Here is a 24,418-nt window from a genome sequence, read left to right on the forward strand (position 1 = left end):
GACACACGTTACTGGCTAGACATGCATGAGACACACGTTACTGGCTAGACATGCATGAGACACACGTTACTGGCTAGACATGCATGAGACACACGTTACACTAGACATGCATGCGACACTGGCTAGACATGCATGAGACACACGTTACTGGCTAGACATGTATGAGACACGTTACTGGCTAGACATGCATGAGACACGTTACTGGCTAGACATGCATGAGACACACGTTACTGGCTAGACATACATATGACACGTTACTGGCTAGACATGCATGAGACACACGTTACTGGCTAGACATGCATGCGGCACACGTTACTGACATGCTAGACACACATGCTAGACATGCATGCGACACACGTTACTGGCTAGACATGCATGAGACACACGTTACTGGCTAGACATGCATGAGACACACGTTACTGGCTAGACATGCATGAGACACACGTTACTGGCTAGACATGCATGAGACACACGTTACTGGCTAGACATGCATGAGACACACGTTACTGGCTAGACATGCATGAGACACACGTTACTGGCTAGACATGTATGAGACACACGTTACTGTCTAGACATGCATGAGACACACGTTACTGGCTAGACATGCATGAGACACACGTTACTGGCTAGACATGCATGAGACACACGTTACTGGCTAGACATGCATGAGACACACGTTACTGGCTAGACATGCATGAGACACACGTTACTGGCTAGACTAGACATGCATGAGACACACGTTACTGGCTAGACATGTATGAGACGTTACTGTCTACATATGACACGTTACTGGCTAGACAAACATGAGACACACGTTACTGGCTAGACATGCATGAGACACGTTACTGGCTAGACATACATAAGACACGTTACTGGCTAGACATGCATGAGACACACGTTACTGGCTAGACATGCATGAGACACACGTTACTGGCTAGACATGCATGCTAGACATACATAAGACACGTTACTGGCTAGACATGCATGAGACACACGTTACTGGCTAGACATGCATGAGACACACGTTACTGGCTAGACATGCATGAGACACACATTACTGGCTAGACATGCATGAGACACACGTTACTGGCTAGACATGCATGCGACACACGTTATTGGCTAGACATGCATGCGACACACGTTACTGGCTAGACATGCATGAAACACACGTTACTGTCTAGACATGTATGAGACACGTTACTGTCTAGACATGTATGAGACACGTTACTGGTTAGACATGCATGAAACACACGTTACTGGCTAGACATGCATGAGACACACATTACTGGCTAGACATGCATGAGACACACGTTACTGGCTAGACATGCATGCTACACACGTTATTGGCTAGACATGCATGCGACACACGTTACTGGCTAGACATGAATGAGACACACGTTACTGGCTAGACATGCATGAAACACACGTTACTGTCTAGACATGTATGAGACACGTTACTGTCTAGACATGTATGAGACACGTTACTGGTTAGACATGCATGAAACACACGTTACTGGCTAGACATGCATGAAACACACGTTACTGTCTAGACATGTATGAGACACGTTACTGGCTAGACATGCATGAGACACAGGTTACTGGCTAGACATGCATGAAACACACGTTACTGTCTAGACATGTATGAGACACGTTACTGGCTAGACATGCATGAGACACACGTTACTGGCTAGACATGCATGAGACACACGTTACTGGCTAGACATGCATGAGACACACGTTACTGGCTAGACATGCATGAGACACACGTTACTGGCTAGACATGCATGAGACACACGTTACTGGCTAGACATGCATGCGACACACGTTACTGGCTAGACGTGCATGAGACACACGTTATTGGCTAGACATGCATGAGACACACGTTACTGGCTAGACATACATATGACACGTTACTGGCTAGACATACATGAGACACACGTTACTGGCTAGACATGCATGAGACACACGTTACTGGCTAGACATACATAAGACACGTTACTGGCTAGACATGCATGAGACACACGTTACTGGCTAGACATGCATGCGACACACGTTACTGGCTAGACATGCATGAGACACACGTTACTGGCTAGACATGCATGGTACACACGTTATTGGCTAGACATGCATGCGACACACGTTACTGGCTAGATATGCATGAGACACACGTTACTGGCTAGACATGCATGAAACACACGTTACTGTCAAGACATGTATGAGACACGTTACTGTCTAGACATGTATGAGACACGTTACTGGCTAGACATGCATGAAACACACGTTACTGGCTAGACATGCATGAAACACACGTTACTGGCTAGACATGCATGAGACACACGTTACTGACTAGACATGCATGAGACACATGTTAGTGGCTAGACATGCATGAGACACACGTTACTGGCTAGACATGCATGAGACACACGTTACTGGCTAGACATGCATGAGACACACGTTACTGGCTAGACATGCATGAGACACACGTTACTGGCTAGACATGCATGAGACACACGTTACTGGCTAGACATGCATGAGACACGTTACTGGCTAGACATGCATGAGACACACGTTACTGGCTAGACATGCATGAGACACACGTTACTGGCTAGACATGCATGAGACTCACGTTACTGGCTAGACATGCATGAGACACACGTTACTGGCTAGACATGCATGGTACACACGTTATTGGCTAGACATGCATGCGACACACGTTACTGGCTAGATATGCATGAGACACACGTTACTGGCTAGACATGCATGAAACACACGTTACTGTCTAGACATGTATGAGACACGTTACTGTCTAGACATGTATGAGACACGTTACTGGCTAGACATGCATGAAACACACGTTACTGGCTAGACATGCATGAAACACACGTTACTGGCTAGACATGCATGAGACACACGTTACTGGCTAGACATGCATGAGACACACGTTACTGGCTAGACATGCATGCGACACACGTTACTGGCTAGACATGCATGAGACACACGTTACTGGCTAGACATGCATGAGACACACGTTACTGACTAGACATGCATGAGACACATGTTAGTGGCTAGACATGCATGAGACACACGTTACTGGCTAGACATGCATGAAACACACGTTACTGTCTAGACATGTATGAGACACGTTACTGTCTAGACATGTATGAGACACGTTACTGGCTAGACATGCATGAGACACACGTTACTGGCTAGACATGCATGAGACACACGTTACTGGCTAGACATGCATGAGACACACGTTACTGGCTAGACATGCATGAGACACACGTTACTGGCTAGACATGCATGAGACACACGTTACTGGCTAGACGTGCATGCGACACACGTTACTGGCTAGACGTGCATGAGACACACGTTACTGGCTAGACATGCATGAGACACACGTTACTGGATAGACATGCATGAGACACACGTTACTGGCTAGACATGCATGAGACACACGTTACTGGCTAGACATGCATGAGACACACGTTACTGGCTAGACATGCATGAAACACACGTTACTGTCTAGACATGTATGAGACACGTTACTGTCTAGACATGCATGAGACACACGTTACTGGCTAGACATGCATGAGACACACGTTACTGGCTAGACATGCATGAGACACACGTTACTGGCTAGACATGCATGAGACACACGTTACTGGTTAGACATGCATGAGACACACGTTACTGGCTAGACGTGCATGCGACACACGTTACTTGCTAGACGTGCATGAGACACACGTTACTGGCTAGACATGCATGCGACACACGTTACTGGCTAGACATGCATGAGACACACGTTACTGGCTAGACATGCATGGTACACACGTTATTGGCTAGACATGCATGAGACACACGTTACTGGCTAGATATGCATGAGACACACGTTACTGGCTAGACATGCATGAGACACACGTTACTGTCTAGACATGTATGAGACACGTTACTGTCTAGACATGTATGAGACACGTTACTGGCTAGACATGCATGAAACACGTTACTGGCTAGACATGCATGAGACACACGTTACTGGCTAGACATGCATGAGACACACGTTACTGTCTAGACATGTATGAGACACGTTACTGGTTAGACATGCATGAGACACACGTTACTGGCTAGACATGCATGAAACACACGTTACTGGCTAGACATGCATGAAACACACGTTACTGGCTAGACATGTATGAAACACACGTTACTGGCTAGACATGCATGAGACACACGTTACTGGCTAGACATGCATGAAACACACGTTACTGGCTAGACATGCATGAAACACACGTTACTGGCTAGACATGTATGAGACACACGTTACTGGCTAGACATGCATGAAACACACGTTACTGGCTAGACATGCATGAAACACACGTTACTGGCTAGACATGCATGAAACACACGTTACTGGCTAGACATGCATGAAACACACGTTACTGGCTAGACATGCATGAGACACACGTTACTGGCTAGACATGTATGAGACACACGTTACTGGCTAGACATGCATGAAACACACGTTACTGGCTAGACATGCATGAGACACACGTTACTGGCTAGACATGCATGAGACACACGTTACTGGCTAGACATGTATGAGACACACGTTACTGGCTAGACATGCATGAAACACACGTTACTGGCTAGACATGCATGAGACACACGTTACTGGCTAGACATGCATGAAACACACGTTACTGTCTAGACATGTATGAGACACGTTACTGTCTAGACATGTATGAGACACGTTACTGGCTAGACATGCATGAAACACACGTTACTGGCTAGACATTTATGAGACACGTTACTGTCTAGACATTTATGAGACACGTTACTGTCTAGACATTTATGAGACACGTTACTGTCTAGACATTTATGAGACACGTTACTGTCTAGACATTTATGAGACACGTTACTGTCTAGACATTTATGAGACACGTTACTGTCTAGACATTTATGAGACACGCTACTGGGACTTTAACTAAGTCTTTACTGGGACTTTAACCAAGTTTTTACTGGGACTTTAACTAAGTCTTTACTGGGACTTTAACTAAGTCTTTACTGGGACTTTAACTAAGTCTTTACTGGGACTTTAACTAAGTCTTTACTGGGACTTTAACTAAGTCTTTACTGGGACTTTAACCAAGTTTTTACTGAGACTTTAACTAAGTCTTTACTATGACTTTAACTAAGTCTTTACTGGGACTTTAACCAAGTTTTTACTGGGACTTTAACTAAGTCTTTACTGGGACTTTAACTAAGTCTTTACTGGGACTTTAACTAAGTCTTTACTGGGACTTTAACCAAGTTTTTACTGGGACTTTAACTAAGTCTTTACTATGACTTTAACTAAGTCTTTACTGGGACTTTAACTAAGTCTTTACTGGGACTTTAACTAAGTCTTTACTGGGACTTTAACTAAGTCTTTACTGGGACTTTAACCAAGTTTTTACTGGGACTTTAACTAAGTCTTTACTGGGACTTTAACCAAGTCTTTACTGGGACTTTAACCAAGTCTTTACTGGGACTTTAACCAAGTCTTTATTGGGACTTTAACCAAGTTTTTATTGGGACTTTAACCAAGTTTTTATTGGGACTTTAACCAAGTTTTTATTGGGACTTTAACCAAGTTTTTATTGGGGCTTTAACCAAGTTTTTATTGGGACTTTAACCAAGTTTTTATTGGGGCTTTAACCAAGTTTTTATTGGGACTTTAACCAAGTTTTTATTAGGACTTTAACCAAGTTTTTATTGGGACTTTAACCAAGTTTTTATTGGGACTTTAACCAAGTTTTTATTGGGACTTTAACCAAGTTTTTATTGGGACTTTAACCAAGTTTTTATTGGGACTTTAACCAAGTTTTTATTGGGACTTTAACCAAGTTTTTATTGGGACTTTAACCAAGTTTTTATTGGGACTTTAACCAAGTTTTTATTGGGACTTTAACCAAGTTTTTATTGGGACTTTAACCAAGTTTTTATTGGGACTTTAACCAAGTTTTTATTAGGACTTTAACCAAGTTTTTATTGGGACTTTAACCAAGTTTTTATTGGGACTTTAACCAAGTTTTTATTGGGACTTTAACCAAGTTTTTATTGGGACTTTAACCAAGTTTTTATTGGGACTTTAACCAAGTTTTTATTGGGACTTTAACCAAGTTTTTATTAGGACTTTAACCAAGTTTTTATTGGGACTTTAACCAAGTTTTTATTGGGACTATAACCAAGTTTTTATTGGGACTTTAACCAAGTTTTTATTGGGACTTTAACCAAGTTTTTATTGGGACTTTAACCAAGTTTTTATTGGGACTTTAACCAAGTTTTTATTGGGACTTTAACCAAGTTTTTATTGGGACTTTAACCAAGTTTTTATTGGGACTTTAACCAAGTTTTTATTGGGACTTTAACCAAGTTTTTATTGGGACTTTAACCAAGTTTTTATTGGGACTTTAGCCAAGTTTTTATTGGGACTTTAACCAAGTTTTTATTGGGACTTTAACCAAGTTTTTATTGGGACTATAACCAAGTTTTTATTGGGACTTTAACCAAGTTTTTATTGGGACTTTAACCAAGTTTTTATTGGGACTTTAACCAAGTTTTTATTGGGACTTTAACCAAGTTTTTATTGGGACTTTAACCAAGTTTTTATTGGGACTTTAACCAAGTTTTTATTGGGACTTTAACCAAGTTTTTATTGGGACTTTAACCAAGTTTTTATTGGGACTTTAACCAAGTTTTTATTGGGACTTTAACCAAGTTTTTATTGGGACTTTAACCAAGTTTTTATTGGGACTTTAACCAAGTTTTTATTGGGACTTTAACCAAGTTTTTATTGGGACTTTAACCAAGTTTTTATTAGGACTTTAACCAAGTTTTTATTGGGACTTTAACCAAGTTTTTATTGGGACTTTAACCAAGTTTTTATTGGGACTTTAACCAAGTTTTTATTGGGACTTTAACCAAGTTTTTATTGGGACTTTAACCAAGTTTTTATTGGGACTTTAACCAAGTTTTTATTGGGACTTTAACCAAGTTTTTATTGGGACTTTAACCAAGTTTTTATTGGGACTTTAACCAAGTTTTTATTGGGACAAGGTAAATACAAAAATAAAGAAAATAAAAAAATGTATACCTTTCTGATACTAGTAATGGTAATCTCACTTCTCTAGACAAGACTGATCTCATTTCTGTAATCGCTAGGTAAGATTTATCTCACTACCGTAGTCACCAAGTAAGACTAATCTCACTACTGTAGTCGCTAGACAAGACTAATGTCACTTTTCGAGCAGCTGGGCAGGACTAATCTCAATTCTGTAGTCGCTAGGCAAGATTAATCCCACATCTACAATATTTTTGCAAGACTATTCTCACTATTGTTCTTACTAAACAAGACTAATCTCCCATATGAAATCACTAGACAGAACTAATCTCACTGTTGCAATCTAAAAGCATAATTAATCTCACTACTGTAGCCGCTAGGCATGACTAATCTCATTACTATAATCGCTAGGCAGAGCTCAATACAGTAGTCGTTAGATACTTGTCTCGATGCTGTACTATACACGCAAGACTATTTTCACTCCCGTAGTGGACAGACAAGGCTAATCTCATTGCAAAAGACGCTAGTCAATACTAATACTCACTGCATATGTCGGTAGACATAAGTTAGACGAAGCTGAATACTAGAGTTCCTATGCAACGCTAATCTCACAACTGAGATCACCAGGCAAGACTAGTTTCAATACTGTAGTAGATAAGAGTAATCTCACTACTATAGTCGCTACGCAAGACTAATCTCACTACTGTAGTTCCTAGACAGGGCTAATCTCACTGCTGCAGTCGTTATACAGCACCAAGCTCACTCTTAAGTCATTATGCAAGTATAATATCACTGATACAACCTCTACGCATTACTAATCTCAATTGTGCGGTCGCTAACAACAAATCTCATTAATGAGGTGGCTAAGAACTAATATCATTATTATCACTACTGTAGTTGCTAGGCATGACTGATCTCACTGCTGTAGTTGCTAGGCATGACTGATCTCACTGCTGTAGTTGCTAGGCATGACTGATCTCACTATTGTAGTTGCTAGACATGACTGATCTCACTACTGTAGTTGCTAGACATGACTGATCTCACTACTGTAGTTGCTAGGCATGACTGATCTCACTACTGTAGTTGCTACGCATGGCTGATCTCACTACTGTAGTTGCTAGACATGACTGATCTCACTACTGTAATTGCTAGACATGACTGATCTCACTACTGTAGTTGCTAGATATGACTGATCTCACTACTGTAGTTGCTAGACATGACTGATCTCACTACTGTAGTTGCTAGGCATGGCTGATCTCACTACTGTAGTTGCTAGACATGACTGATCTCACTACTGTAGTTAATAGACATGACTGATCTCACTACTGTAGTTGCTAGACATGACTAATCTCACTACTGTAGTTGCTAGGCATGACTGATCTCACTACTGTAGTTGCTAGACATGACTGATCTCACTACTGTAGTTGCTACGCATGGCTGATCTCACTACTGTAGTTGCTAGACATGACTGATCTCACTACTGTAATTGCTAGACATGACTGATCTCACTACTGTAGTTGCTAGATATGACTGATCTCACTACTGTAGTTGCTCGACATGACTGATCTCACTACTGTAGCTGCTAGGCATGACTGATCTCACTACTGTAGTTGCTAGGCATGAATGATCTCACTACTGTAGTTGCTAGACATGACTGATCTCACTACTGTAGTTGCTAGACATGACTGATCTCACTACTGTAAGTGCTAGACATGACTGATCTCACTACTGTAGTTGCTAGACATGACTGATCTCACTACTGTAGTTGCTAGGCATGGCTGATCTCACTACTGTAGTTGCTAGACATGACTGATCTCACTACTGTAGTTGCTAGACATGACTGATCTCACTACTGTAGTTGCTAGACATGACTGATCTCACTACTGTAGTTGCTAGACATGACTGATCTCACTACTGTAGTTGCTAGACATGACTGATCTCACTACTGTAGTTACTAGACATGACTAATCTCACTACTGTAGTTGCTAGGCATGACTGATCTCACTACTGTAGTTGCTAGACATGACTGATCTCACTACTGCAGTTGCTAGACATGACTGATCTCACTACTGTAGTTGCTAGGCATGACTGATCTCACTACTGTAGTTGCTAGGCATGACTTATCTCACTACTGTAGTTGCTAGACATGACTGATCTCACAACTGTAGTTGCTAGACATGACTGATCTCACTACTGTAGTTGCTAGACATGACTGATCTCACTACTGTAGTTGCTAGGCATGACTGATCTCACTACTGTAGTTGCTAGACATGACTGATCTCACTACTGTAGTTGCTAGACATGACTGATCTCACTACTGTAGTTGCTAGACATGACTGATCTCACTACTGTAGTTGCTAGACATGACTGATCTCACTACTGTAGTTGCTAGACATGACTGATCTCACTACTGTAGTTGCTAGACATGACTGATCTCACTACTGTAGTTGCTAGACATGACTGATCTCACTACTGTAGTTGCTAGACATGACTGATCTCACTACTGTAGTTGCTAGACATGACTGATCTCACTACTGTAGTTGCTAGACATGACTGATCTCACTACTGTAGTTGCTAGACATGACTGATCTCACTACTGTAGTTGCTAGACATGACTGATCTCACTACTGTAGTTGCTAGGCATGACTGATCTCACTACTGTAGTTGCTAGACATGACTGATCTCACTACTGTAGTTGCTAGACATGACTGATCTCACTACTGTAGTTGCTAGACATGACTGATCTCACTACTGTAGTTGCTAGACATGACTGATCTCACTACTGTAGTTGCTAGACATGACTGATCTCACTACTGTAGTTGCTAGACATGACTGATCTCACTACTGTAGTTGCTAGACATGACTGATCTCACTACTGTAGTTGCTAGACATGACTGATCTCACTACTGTAGTTGCTAGGCATGGCTGATCTCACTACTGTAGTTGCTAGACATGACTGATCTCACTACTGTAGTTGCTAGACATGACTGATCTCACTACTGTAGTTGCTAGACATGACTGATCTCACTACTGTAGTTGCTAGACATGACTAATCTCACTACTGTAGTTGCTAGACATGACTGATCTCACTACTGTAGTTGCTAGACATGACTGATCTCACTACTGTAGTTGCTAGACATGACTGATCTCACTACTGTAGTTGCTAGACATGACTGATCTCACTACTGTAGTTGCTAGACAGAGATATATCTGGTTCAGACAGTTTCTGTTATATCTCCTGTGCCACTTCTCTAATTGAAAAACAAACTTTAAGTCAGCAGCCAAGTTGTTGCTGTTTCCAGCCAGGAGGTGCATACCTTGCCCTTACAACCTGATTGATCAGCTACCCTCTGCAAGAACTTAGCCCAAAGTTATTAGGATTTAAAGCATATCGACTACACGAGATTTATCAACGCTACACATATGTAAATTAAGTTGTAATAAACAGATATCAATGAATAAACACAAGGGTGGACGAGGGGCCCGAACCGCGGTAGATCTACTGTTAAAGCTCCTGGGCCGAGGGAAGGAGTTCAAATGGGTTACAGTCGTTGCCTCTGACAGAAACACGTACACCAGTACTGTTTGTTAATCTTCACTATTAGAAGACCCGTAGCTCAGCGGGGAAGCACTCGACCTGTTAATCTCGGGAGCACGTTTCAAGCCTCTCGTCCGTCTCTCTTCTTGCCGAATAAGGCAAGCGAAAATTTTTGTATGCAATAATTTCGCAAAAATCATTCTGAAACTAACGAAAAAAATATATTTCAATGTGTTTGTTTATTATTAAATTATTGTAAACTTATCTAGCTGGATTAGGCTAAATTAAATTGCACTTGTTAGGTTCTTTTGGTACAAAATTATTAATTTTTACATTAACATAAATGAAAAAAAATATCTTTAAACGTATAAGAGAAAATTTTAGAAAGGAGTTAATTTTAAATAAGTTCTTGCTAACTGACCAGTATTACCTGTTCGGCACAACATATTTCTCTCTCTCTCTCTCTCTCTCTCTCTCTCTCTCTCTCTCTCTCTCTCTCTATATATATATATATATATATATATATATATATATATATATATATATATATATATATATATATATATAACCTAATGGATCGTACCCTAACCTAACCTAATGGATCGTACCCTAACCTAACCTAATGGATCCTACCCTAACCTAACCTAACCTAATGTATCCTAACCTAACCTTAAAACCGTGGCTAACAATATACAGTTACAGAAAGTATGACAGTAAAGGAGAACTGGAAAGAAGAATTACCAATAACAGTGAGTCTCAGGCAGAGAATACTTGAAGAATAAGAGAGACCAAGCAAAAAAACGAGTAAGTTATGCTAGGAGCATTATTAAGAAGGGGCGAGGCTAGCATGACTAAGAGCAACAAAGAAATAACTTCAATACTCAAGACAGTCTTCAGCTCTGTGTTTACACCTCAACACCACACGAACACAACCAATCCACAAAATTTCTTTTGTAGGGACTCAGACTAAAACACTAAATATTAGCGAAATTAGAAGCCTTTACAGGTTTAAAATACCAATAGAATCTGAGTGGTAAGAAATATAACTGCCCTGATGAACTACCATCTTCCGTCCTAAAACTGTCTAGAAACCAAATTGCATATACTCTTACAAATAATATTTACGAAATCAAAGGATGAAGGTAAAATATCAAACGATGTGAAACTAGTCAATTTTACCCCAATATACAAGTAGAGAGAGAGACAAGACGGCCATTTTAAACTTATATGCCCCATTAGTCTCACATAGATTTTCTTGAAACAGTTGTAACTATCACCGGAAAAATGGAATCAAATTAATGAAGGATAAATTAATAACCAATAATCATTATAGTTTTCGAAATAAAAGAAAAACTAACAGATTTACCCCCATTCTCAAATTATGTGTATAAAGAAACTGGGAAGAAATATAATAATGGTAAACAATAATAAGGAGATGAGTAAGAAACGTACTTTTTCAAGGTTGATGGATCGATCCCTTCATTGTTACGTCACCACTGTCTCTATGTTAACCCATCTCTGTATTAGACTGAAGAATGTTGATAAATGGTTCAGAGAACTGACAAGTTGATAAATAGACACATGCAACACTTGGGTATCTTGATTGACGAAACGCTTCGCCACACAGTGGCTTCATCAGTCCATAGAAAAGAGAATGGTGAAGAACAGAAGGAGTTTGAGGTAATCAGTCCCCCAGCCTGGAGTCGATGTAATCAGTCCATCAATCTTGAAGATTGATGGACTGATTCAGGATTGATGGGCTGATTTAAGATTGATGGACTGATTACGTCGACTCCAGGCTAAGGGACTGATTACCTCAAACTCTTTGTTTTTCACCATTCTCCTTTGTATGGACTGATGAAGCCACTGTGTGGCGAAACGTTTCCTCAATAAAGATACCCAAGTGTTGCACATGTATCGTACTGTGTAGGCGAAACATTTCGGAAACAAAGGTATCTAAGCAATGCACATGTGCTCACTCATCCCCTGGTAATAACTGTCCCCACAGACGTAGAATATCTCATTTTCCAGACAGCTTTCAACAAGACATCACATCGGAGGCTGCCGGCTGGCCAGTTCCCCACCGACTGGGCTGTGGTTCGTATGCTGAAGTGTGGGCGGCCAGCAGTAAGAACCTAGCTGATCACGCCTTGATCCACAAGGAGGCCTGATCATGATCCAAGCCGCGAGGACCTTTTCCTTCAGACCACTGACCAGTTAGAGCCCTGACACACTAATAAGAAACACTGAGTGATACTGAACAATGAAGCGGCTGAACGTAACCAGCGGAGGTCGCAGCAACCTCGTCAGGGACCCGTTCTTCACTTGATATTTTTCACAACTGACGTAATTGATCCAAATGTAACAATCTAACGTAGTAAAGTTAATACAAAAGAAACTTACAGACGACAGAAACAGTGCATCAATGACCTAGAGTAAGTATATTCAGAGACACCTAGTAATGTATGTTGAGTGACCACTAGTACACTACTGTGTTTACTACATGTAGGGGGGTAATGATTAGGGGGATATGGGAGTAAGAGGGTATGTATAGGCAGGGGATAGGCCGGCAAGGTGGTAGGAGAGATGACAGGAGAGGTGAGCGGTAGGTAGGTGACAGGCGAGGCAGTAGGAGGGATGAGTGCGGAGGTAGGTAATGTGAGGTCACTGGTGACTACAACTTCACCTCTCATTACTCTACCCACCACTCCACACTCACCCTCTCACTACTTTAACTAAACATAAATAAATGGAGAAAATAACGGGGACAGTGAATATTACTATTCTACTCAGACACAGTTTATTATTAAGTCTTTGTACAATAATATATTTGGGAACAATAGAACATTATTGTGGTTTAGACAAATGGGGTGGTACATATAAGCAGTGAGACATGGAACACAATCAACTTGACGAAAATGAATATAACTTACAATATAGTACAGAGGACAGTTCACTACAGGAACTAAGCCACAGGTCCCAAGACCTACTCAGCACGAGTACTGCGCCAAGCCAGTACTCTGCCCAATGCCTCCAACAGTCTCCTCCAGAGACTTCAGCAGCCTTCTCCCGAGCCCTGCACCCCAGCAGCAACTCCGCTCGAATCTCCCTACTCAGCTCTTCTTTGGGCTTTTATGGTGGTCCAAGCACCCTCCACAACCACGTGTACGACCTGACGCCTAGGTCTGACGCCGTCAAGAACAAAAGACCTCAGACGTGGGCGTGGCTACAGACGTTTGCGAAGGCAAGGTGTGACCATATAATTGGTTAAATTAGGTCTCCCCAGAGACCTCATATTACAACCCAGGATTCCAAATGGCCTGTTACCCCGGGTGTAATGGGAGCAAATAAACACAGTAGAAAAATTTAGACTTATATTATCCTTCACCAATTTAGAACAGCAATATGTACACTATGTACAGTGATAAGTATAGTGCACTCCACGGTAAGCAAAGCAGAAATAGAAGCCACAAGATAGCAGACCGTGCTTCAACCAGCTCTAGAATGGGAATGACAAGGGCAGACAGGAGAGCGGTACCCACATAACCTCTGCGATTGCCAAAACCATCTTATTGGCTAGAACCTGGTCACTAGTTGAACGACCGGGCTCCATCATCAACTCTTAGCAACCTGGTTCGCTGGTTGGGGGAGATAGCTTGTAAATGAGGGTGTGTACATGCGCCGAATAAAGTTTACGTACTCTTTGCATGCCACACCTCACAAGCCCAGCTGGACTACATCACAGTGTGGTGTGTTAACTACAACACTACTGTGTGGTGTGTTAACTACAACACTACTGTGTGGTGTGTTAACTACAACACTACTGTGTGGTGTGTTTACTACAACACTACTGTGTGGTGTGTTAACTACAACACTACTGTGTGGTGTGTTTACTACAACACTACTGTGTGGTGTGTTAACTACAACACTACTGTGTGGTGTGTTTACTACAACACTACTGTGTGGTGTGTTAACTACAACACTACTGTGTGGTGTGTTTACTACAACACTACTGTGTGGTGTGTTAACTACAACACTACTGTGTGGTGTGTTTACTACAACACTACTGTGTGGTGTGTTAACTACAACACTACTGTGTGGTGTGTTTACTACAACACTACTGTGTGGTGTGTTAACTACAACACTACTGTGTGGTGTGTTTACTACAACACTACTGTGTGGTGTGTTAACTACAACACTACTGTGTGGTGTGTTTACTACAACACTACTGTGTGGTGTGTTAACTACAACACTACTGTGTGGTGTGTTTACTACAACACTACTGTGTGGTGTGTTAACTACAACACTACTGTGTGGTGTGTTAACTACAACACTACTGTGTGGTGTGTTAACCACAACACTACTGTGTGGTGTGTTAACTACAACACTACTGTGTGGTGTGTTTACTACAACACTACTGTGTGGTGTGTTAACCACAACACTACTGTGTGGTGTGTTAACCACAACACTACTGTGTGGTGTGTTCACTAGAACACTACTGTGTGGTGTGTTTACTACAACACTACTGTGTGGTGTGTTAACTACAACACTACTGTGTGGTGTGTTAACCACAACACTACTGTGTGGTGTGTTCACTAGAACACTACTGTGTGGTGTGTTAACTACAACACTACTAAGTACTGATGCCAGTTTTCAATAATGTATGGCAGTTGTCTTCACCCAGGTTTTCATGACGTTATTATGACCTGGAAAACTGAAGGACGGGAGAGATCCTTCTGTTTCTGCTATAATGTTGTAACCGAGATAACACCAGGAGGCAACCCAGATGTAAACTCTCACACACTCGAGCTTTTAAATCTCTGCACCAAATTCATCTTAAACCAGCAGATATTAGAGCCAACAAGATTGAAGAATACACCGGACCTCATCTTCACTAACAATGATGATCTGATACGAAATATTATATCAAAGGCAATATACTTAGATCACAACATAATAAGAGGTTCAGACATTTATATGATCAGTCATGACGGAGCCTTCATCAGATTCAACTTCAATAATAAAAACACAAAATGGGACCAAGTCAACCAGGTCTTAAATGATATAAACTTGGAAGATATCCTAAGCAACACGGATCCAAACCTATATCGAGTATGCCAAGGCATATATGCCTTTAAGGAAAAGGAAGAGAAAGGCGCTCCGTGTACAGGCGAAGGCGAAGAATTACAGAGCGGCTAAAAGAGGTCAATATATCTGTAATACGAAGGGAGACACTGGTCAGAGAAACAGCAAACATCGAATTTAAGCTAAAATTTTTTTACAGGAGTAAAGAAACGCGGGAAGAACTAAAAGTCATAAATGAAATTGAAAGAAACCCAAAATATTTCTTATGCCAAATCTAAGTCGCGAACAACATCCAGTATTGGGCCTCTACTTAAACAAGATGGGTCCTACACAGATGACAGCAAGGGAATGAGTGAGCTACTCATGTACCAAAATGACTCAGTTTCTAGCGAGCCGCTAACCAGACTAAGAGTCGAAGATCTAAATGAATTTTTTATAAGTGAGTCACAGAATTGGGTAGATTCGAACCTATCTGATATTATCCTGACGCCAAATGACTTGGAAAAGGCGATAAATGACATGCTCATGCACTCTGCCCCAGGGCCAGACTCATGGACCTCCGTGTTCATCAAGAACTACAAGAAACCCCTATCATGTGATTTTAACATCCTATGGAGAGGGAGCATGGACACAGGGGTCGTCCTACAGCTGCTAAAAACAACAGACATAGCCCCACTCCACAAAGGGGTCAGTAAAGCAAAAGCAAAAAACTACAGACCGAGAGCGCTAACATCCCATATCATAAAAATCTCTGAAAGGGTCCTAAGAAGCAAGATCGCCACCCATCTAGATACCCATCAGTTACACAACCCAGGGCAGCATGGGTTTAGAGCAGGTCGCTCATGTCTGTCCCAACTACTGGACCACTATGACAAGGTCCTGGATGCTCTAGAAGACAAACAAAATGCAGATGTTGTATACACAGATTTTGCAAAAGCCTTTCACAAGTGTGACAATGGTGTAATAGCGCACAAAATGCGTGATACAGGAAGAACAGGAAAAGTTGGTGGATGGTTCTATAATTTCCTCACAAACAGAACACAAAGAGTAGCAGTAAACAGAGTAAAGTCTGAGGCGGCTACGGTGAAAAGCTCTGTTCCACAAGGCACAGTACTCGCTTCCATCCATTTCCTCATCCTCATATCTGACATAGACAGGGATGTAAGCCACAGCACCGTGTCTTCCTTTACAGATGACACCCGAATTTGCATGATAGTGTCCTCCACTGAAGACACTGCAAGACTGCAGATGAACATCAACCAAATCTTTAAAGGGCCGCAGAAAAACAATATGAAGTGCAATGATGAGAAATTTCAATTACTCCGATATGGAAAACATGAGACAATTAAAACTATATGGGAGTATAAAACAAATTCTAACACACAGCAGAGAGAAAAACTACTGTAAAAGACCTGGGAGTGATAATGTCAAAGGATCTCACTTTCAAAGACCACAACATTGTATCAATCGCATCTACTAGAAAAATAACAGGATGGATAATGAGAACCTTCAAAGCCCATGATGACACTCTTCAGGTCGCTTGTTCTATCTAACAGCATCTTTCAAGGCAGGTGAAACTGCTGACCTAGAAAATGTACATAGAACCTTCATAGCACACTTAAATGCGATAAAACACCTCAATTATTAGGAACGCTTGAAGTTCCTCAACCTGTACTCCCTAGAACGCAGGCGGGAGAGATACATGATTATATACACTTGGAAAATCCTAGAGGGATCAGTACTAAATTTGCACACGAAAATCACTCCTTATGAAAGCAAAAAACTCGGCAGACGATGCAACATCTCTTCAATGAAAAGCAGGGGCGCCATTAGCACGATAAGAAACAACACAATAAGTGTCAGGGGCCCAAGACCGTTCAACTGCTTCCCAGCATACATAAGGGGGATTACCAATAGACCCCTGGCTGTCTTCAAGAGAGAGCTGGACAGGCACCTAAAGTCAGTACCTGACCAGCCGGGCTATGGTTCGTACGTCGGTTTACGTTCGGCCAACAGTAACAGCCGGGTTGATCAGGCCTTGATCCACCATAAGGTCTGGTCAGGGACAGGGCCGCGGGGGCGTTGACCCCCGAAACCCTCTCCAGGTATACTATCTTTAACGTCAACATGCCTAAACGTAAATCGAACCTGAGTTTCAATATGTGCAATAAGGTCTATTGTAATTTTTTTCTTTAATACTCCGATGTACTTAAACATAGCGTGGTAGTGAAGTTCCAGAGCCTGTCATTAGTGCACTTAAGTATAGGATATGCAAGTACCTTATGTCATATAAAAATTAATTATCAAGTCCCTCAAGGTGAGAGTGTAAGTGGTTTGAATGAGGGTACGCGTAGCCGCTCCCTTCTGATGGCATCATGCAACCTTATAAGCTTGACAAATAAGCAAACATGTACCGAGGCTGGTAACTTACACCATGACGGTGTTGAGACACCATAGAACGCTGCACGTCAATACAGGCACCACTGACGTATAATCTTACATCTCTACTGCCCATCATTTTTCCTTTTACAAATGACCTATGCATGTACTTTTTTCCTACGCTGAACAAATGTATCAACTATTCCAACACCTTATACCAAAATGAGTTTAACATCTCACTCTTAATTTCATTTATTCCTGATGATTTTTTTTTCCATTTTCATGTTATCTTATTTATTGCATTATTCCCTTTCTTTCTTATTTCCGTGTCTACATGTCTTTTTAATAAATTCATTTCCCCCTCTCATATGCATGAAATATCTGTATTCATGTCATTATCTTTCCTCAAAATCTTTTAAAAATATTCTCTAAATCTGTCTAATACCTTTACTACATTATCAAACATCTCGCTACTTTCAATAACCAACAAGATCATTTTGCTCCAAAAGTTATATAATTTTATTAAACTCTCTGTCTAAACTTTTTCATATTCTCAGCAAAATTTACTAGACCAAGACTCAGGTATTTTCTCATTTGTTCTCTACTATACACCTTCCCCACTCTGCCTTCTTATCTTGTAATTTCGTAAAATCTTCCATATGCTAGAAATCTCTCCTTTACCAGACGTTTTTATATTATCCTGTGTCTTCCTTCTTCGACCTATCTTCACGTAGCAAAAACATTTGCTGCACACAACACTGTATTTTTAAATCTATCCTCCACTACATCCTCATTATTTTATCTCCTCACATTACTCAATAATTCTTACAACATGTGTTCATTCTCCACTCCGCGGGGGCGTTGACCCCCGGAACTCTCTCCAGGTAAACTCCAGGTAATATGTCGCTCTATACAGAGTTTTATTAAGCCAGAGTCAATGATTTAATGAAGTTCTACATAGAGGAAAATATTTTCACAATAAAAATTTGCAGCTGTGTTTTTTCTTCATTACTATCGGCAGTGAACCTTTAAATAATTTGTTAAAATACATCGGCAGTTACCCACCAATAATCTGTTAATACATCGGCGGCAGTTTCTTACCAAAACAAAGTGAATCAAAGAAGAAAACACATTTATCATCACTGGCGACCTAACTGATTTTCCATAAGACTACAAGCATGAGCCACTGATGAACAACCGACGTCCGGAGTACAGGCGTTATACTTCACTTTCAAACTCGCGTCCAGATAACCAACTTTTCTTGAATCCCTTCATAGCTGTAACGATATTCAGTCTGCTGGAATATGTTAAGCCCAAAACATACTTACCTCCACACACACAGTCTAAACCAACTGGCTTACATGTCTTACTTGAATATTTAAACCCCTACCTCTCAAAACTACCTTTAAACCCTCCCTCTATCCTTCTTCCTCCTAATGTTCCCTACAGTTGATTATATATATATATATATATATATATATATATATATATATATATATATATATATATATATATATATTTTTTTTTTTTATTGCAGTCAACGTGAGGATTCGACCCCATATTTAATTCTCACCCCGCCTAGACAGAACATAAATATTACTGTGCTTTTCTCCACTCGGCCATTGATGTCGCATAACTTCTAGCAACTAACAAACGAGATGATCGTGGGGTTCCCTCTCAGCATTATTGTAACCAATCTTTACAAAGTACACCTAGAAGCTAAAGGTTTGAGTAACATTAACACATGGGTACGTGACGTGGATGATGTCCTCATCATCCCTGTGATGGCCACAACCTACCACGTAACTGTGATGGCCACAACCCACGTCACTTTGATGGCCACAACCCACGTCACTGTGATGGCCACAACCTACCATGTAACTGTGATGGCCACAACCCACGTCACTGTGATGGCCACAACCTACCACGTAACTGTGATGGCCACAACCTACCACGTAACTGTGATGGCCACAACCCACGTCACTGTGATGGCCACAACCCACGTCACTGTGATGGCCACAACCCACGTCACTGTGATGGCCACAACCCACGTCACTGTGATGGCCACAACCCACGTCACTGTGATGGTCACAACCCACGTCACTGTGATGGCCACAACCCACGTCACTGTGATGGCCACAACCTACCACGTAACTGCGATGGCCACAACCTACCACGTAACTGTGATGGCCACAACCCACGTCACTGTGATGGCCACAACCCACGTCACTGTGATGGCCACAACCTACCACGTAACTGTGATGGCCACAACCCACGTCACTGTGATGGCCACAACCTACCACATAGGATCAACACAATCAAGTCGTCAATTCAGTTCAGTTTAGAAGAGGCAACGGACCGCAAACTTCGGTTCCTTGAAGTCTTCACACACAAGCGCAGTAATTCACTAAAGGTGAAACTCTACAGAAAACCTAATAACAAAAATGATCTCATTTACTCTTACTCTATTCAGTATACCAAACCAAACGAGACATTTTAACCAAACGAGACATTCTGAAATCTGCTGCTCAGAGTTCCTGGACGACGATGTGCCTTCGTACACCAAGCATTTTCGGAGCTTCACTTCCTTACTTTCTTCATTGTGGGATTCGAAGGAACGCGCCTTCCAAATCTTCAACTCTCCATGCAGTGCTACCACATCCCGCAAATTTATTGTCCTTCATAACTGCTAGGTTGCCGAAAATATGTGTGTACAGTACTTGGCGGAGGTGACATCACAGCAGCCATCACTGTCCCCTTGAAACACGTCTGCGAGAAATTATTTACGACATCAAATACGACAACGTGATCAATATGCGTGCAGCATCAAAACACCTCTATCTCTTTAAATATAAGAATGCTCATCTGGTTACCCATGAACCAGACAGACGGAAGCGCAAGTGCATGAAGGCAGCCCTGACACCAGTTTCCAGCACTGTTAATCATCTCTATTCTGGCAAAAATCCTACTTAAGACACAAAAAACCCATCATTACTTGAGGTATCTTCTCTGCTTCAACTACTACTACTACTACTACTACTACTACTACTACTACTACTACTACTGCTGCTGCTGCTACTACTATTACTACTACAACTAATACTATTACTAGTGAAACATTGCCTTAATAAATGTCTTATTAATTTGTGTTCATTCACATAATTAGGAAACTGTAGGGAAATAAGAATATTATTATTACTACTTGAAAAGAAACGCTAATCTCCAATGAGTTATATAGAACAATTAATATTATAATAAAAATGAAGCGCTAAACCTACAAGGGTCATACAGCTATACAGAATAAGAAATGGGAAGATCCTCCATCTGCTAATTGCAGAGGAGATAAGTTGAATCCAAATATCGTACTGCCGACAACAAACATTTATTGGAAGATGGTTTCTCTCTTCAGACGATGCGCTGTCCCAGTAAAAGTTTGAGCTGACATATGTGGCTCCTTGAGGCAGGTGAGGGTAATAAGAACTACGTAACACTGTCTGAGGATGGAAGTTAATTATTAAGAAGTATCACCTGACCCCCCAGGATGTCACCTACACATCACCATACAACACACTCACGCCCCTCACAACAATCGCTAGACCACTTACTTCTTAAACTGAATATTTGGGTTTCTTCTACGTAATTATCTTGAACGAGAAAGAACGTCACCACCACTGTTGGCGAAGACACTTCTCTGCAGCAGTGTGAGAGGTAACACTCTCTCTCTCTCACTCTCTCTCTCTCTCTCTCTCTCAATATTCGGCACTAACCCTCAACAAGTCCTAAGGTTTTTCTTCCAAAGTCTAAGACAATATTCTCACTGACAGGACACCGACTGTACATTAACTTTTCAAACGCTCACTCCTCTAATCTAGCGAGTGAGGAAGCGGTTCTTATCGAGTTTGTCAATCCCTAGTATAAATACACCCAGCTCCTATGGTACGCTGGGCGTCAACACCACCTCGAGTACACCCAGGCCTGTGTACACAACCTGCGAATAAAATGGGTCCTGCTCGCAGGGGACAAAACAAAGTAGATTATGTTGACACACTTTTTATGTGCAATCCTGGGGTACGCGTTTTATAACAGGCAATGTTGACCTTCTGGGATACGGTAAATTCAGGTATAGTTAATTATAACACACCACAAACACGCGTGTTGGCCCCGCTTGCTTTCTCTCCCGAAATTACTTCACTGGATAACACAAAACATTTATTAAAACTGTGAAGGAAAAACGAAATTTGCCAAATAAGTAAATATTTACACGGCGACTCGTCCCGAAGCAAGACACACGAAAAATGGTTTAGCGTTTAAATTAGTTTAATATACTTAATTTACGCCTGTTTGTTGTTAACCACGTTATTGGGATGCTACAGTCATAAATACTTAGCTACTCTACCACGGATTTTCATTAAAAGTTGACATCCTTGACTTCAATAACGTGTTCCTTAACCTCCAGTACTGTTAATCGTATTTGTAGACTACCTGTAGTTGCTTCCGGATTTACCGCCCCCGTGTTCCCGTCTCAGACCAGGCCTCCTGGCTGCTGGTCTGATTGATCAGGATGGTGGTACCCGCCTCCCTTAGTCCGATGTATGCACCATAACCCGACTAATTAGGAAATGATTTGAGGAATTTGTCGAATTCCCTCTTCAAGACGGCTAGGTCACTACTGGTGATCCTTACGTATGCATGAAAGATGAGTTCTCTCTCGGCTTACTCATCTTAACCATGGTTTTCACTGGAGGTATCTTGCACCATCTACCAAGCTTGTGTTCGTATGTAGTGTACACCGGAATCTTCCAGGTGTAGATTAGTCCATGGAGTACAGTTCAAGGGACTTCATTTGCTCCCAGTAATTTAAATATTTGACTGAGTTTATACAAGTTGTGAAGGTTTTCTATACGTTTTCCAGTTCTGAAATTTCACTTGTTAGTATACAGCAATAATCCAACCCAGAGAGACAGAGAGAACAAGTGGCCCGAAGAATGCCATCACTCATTTGGCATCTCTTGTTAATATACAACAATAATCAAACCGAGATAGATAGATAGATAGATAGAGAGAGAGAGAGGGAGAGACAGAGAAAGAGAGAAAGAGAGAGAGAGAGAGAGAGAGAGAGAGAACAAGTGACCTGAAGAATGCCATCAATGCTTTGGTAACTCTTTTTTTGAAAGTTCTGGTTATCAAACGTATCTTTTTCCTTGCAGTTACGATAATTAGATTGTTGTCCTCCTTGAACGGAAGAACCTCTGACATTATCACGTCCAGGTCTCTGACATTATCACGTCCAGGTCTCTGACATTATCACGTCCAGGTCTCTGACATTATCACGCCCAGGTCTTTCACATTATCACGCCCAGGTCTCTCACATTACACCTACTGATGTTTCTGATCGTGATGCCATGTGGTAGACTGTTGTTTCCACCTAAGTATATAAGTTCTTCCTGTGATATTAGTCTTGCCAGCTGATGAAGACTGTCAACTACTGCACTTGGTCCATCTTCTCTTACTAGTCTGTAGCAGGATAAGTTATAAGACTACTGTACCCCGTGTGTGTATGTGTATTAAAGCGCATATTAACCTCTGTGTATCTTAGTGTTTTGAGTTAATGTAAATGCGTGTGAACTCCTCTATTTCATGCACTTGCGTGTGTGTGGATGCCCTTATTTCCAGTTGTTAATAAGACTCATATCCACGATGCTGTAGTTAGTATGGTTACTACTACTCTAATACGGTCGATGTTATTGTAAAGAATCACTTACCTTATACCACAAGTGGAAGTGAATTGTCTCCTACTGTCGCCTTTTCGCTGGTCCAAACACGTTGTTGTCCTCGCAACTCATATGCCATACCAGTGTTTCCTCCTGAAATTCTAAAAGGAAAAAAATATGGTCAGTTTCTGAGTTTGACAGACACGGTCCTCTCTTATGACTCACATGAAACATCTTGTCTTTATACGTTTTGAATAATTACTAAATTTCACTGTAATCTATCAGTGGATCACACATATCTGTGGACGTTGCTCTTGTTCAGAGTCGTCACTTGTTAATAAGCCGCTAATATCTGCATGTGTGTGTGTGTGTGTGTGTGTGTGTGTGAGCGAGAGAGACAGAGAAACATACACATACATACAACACACACATACACACACACACACACACACACACACACACACACACACACACACACACACACACACACACACACACACACACAAACTTAAGATTCTGTAGCCATCACGCTTCCCTGGAATTGAAGAGAGATAAAAGTGAAGAGCAGGGTGAGACCAATGGTCCTGCCAGACGTTATCTCTG

The 24,418-nt window shown here is 41.3% G+C and overlaps 1 long non-coding RNA gene across 1 annotated transcript in view; it reads right to left on the reverse strand.

Annotated features, from left to right (window-relative positions):
- Positions 1-23,978, reverse strand: part of LOC138852906 (uncharacterized) — a 77,043-nt gene extending 53,065 nt beyond the window's left edge. Inside the window, exon 1 of the long non-coding RNA XR_011392168.1 lies at positions 23,867-23,978. This is a non-coding gene — a long non-coding RNA (uncharacterized lncRNA). The remainder of the gene's footprint in view (positions 1-23,866) is intronic.
- Positions 23,979-24,418: the final 440 nt, after the last annotated feature.

The sequence above is a fragment of the Cherax quadricarinatus genome, chromosome 18 (assembly GCF_038502225.1).
Source record: "Cherax quadricarinatus isolate ZL_2023a chromosome 18, ASM3850222v1, whole genome shotgun sequence".
Classification (NCBI taxonomy): domain Eukaryota; kingdom Metazoa; phylum Arthropoda; class Malacostraca; order Decapoda; family Parastacidae; genus Cherax; species Cherax quadricarinatus.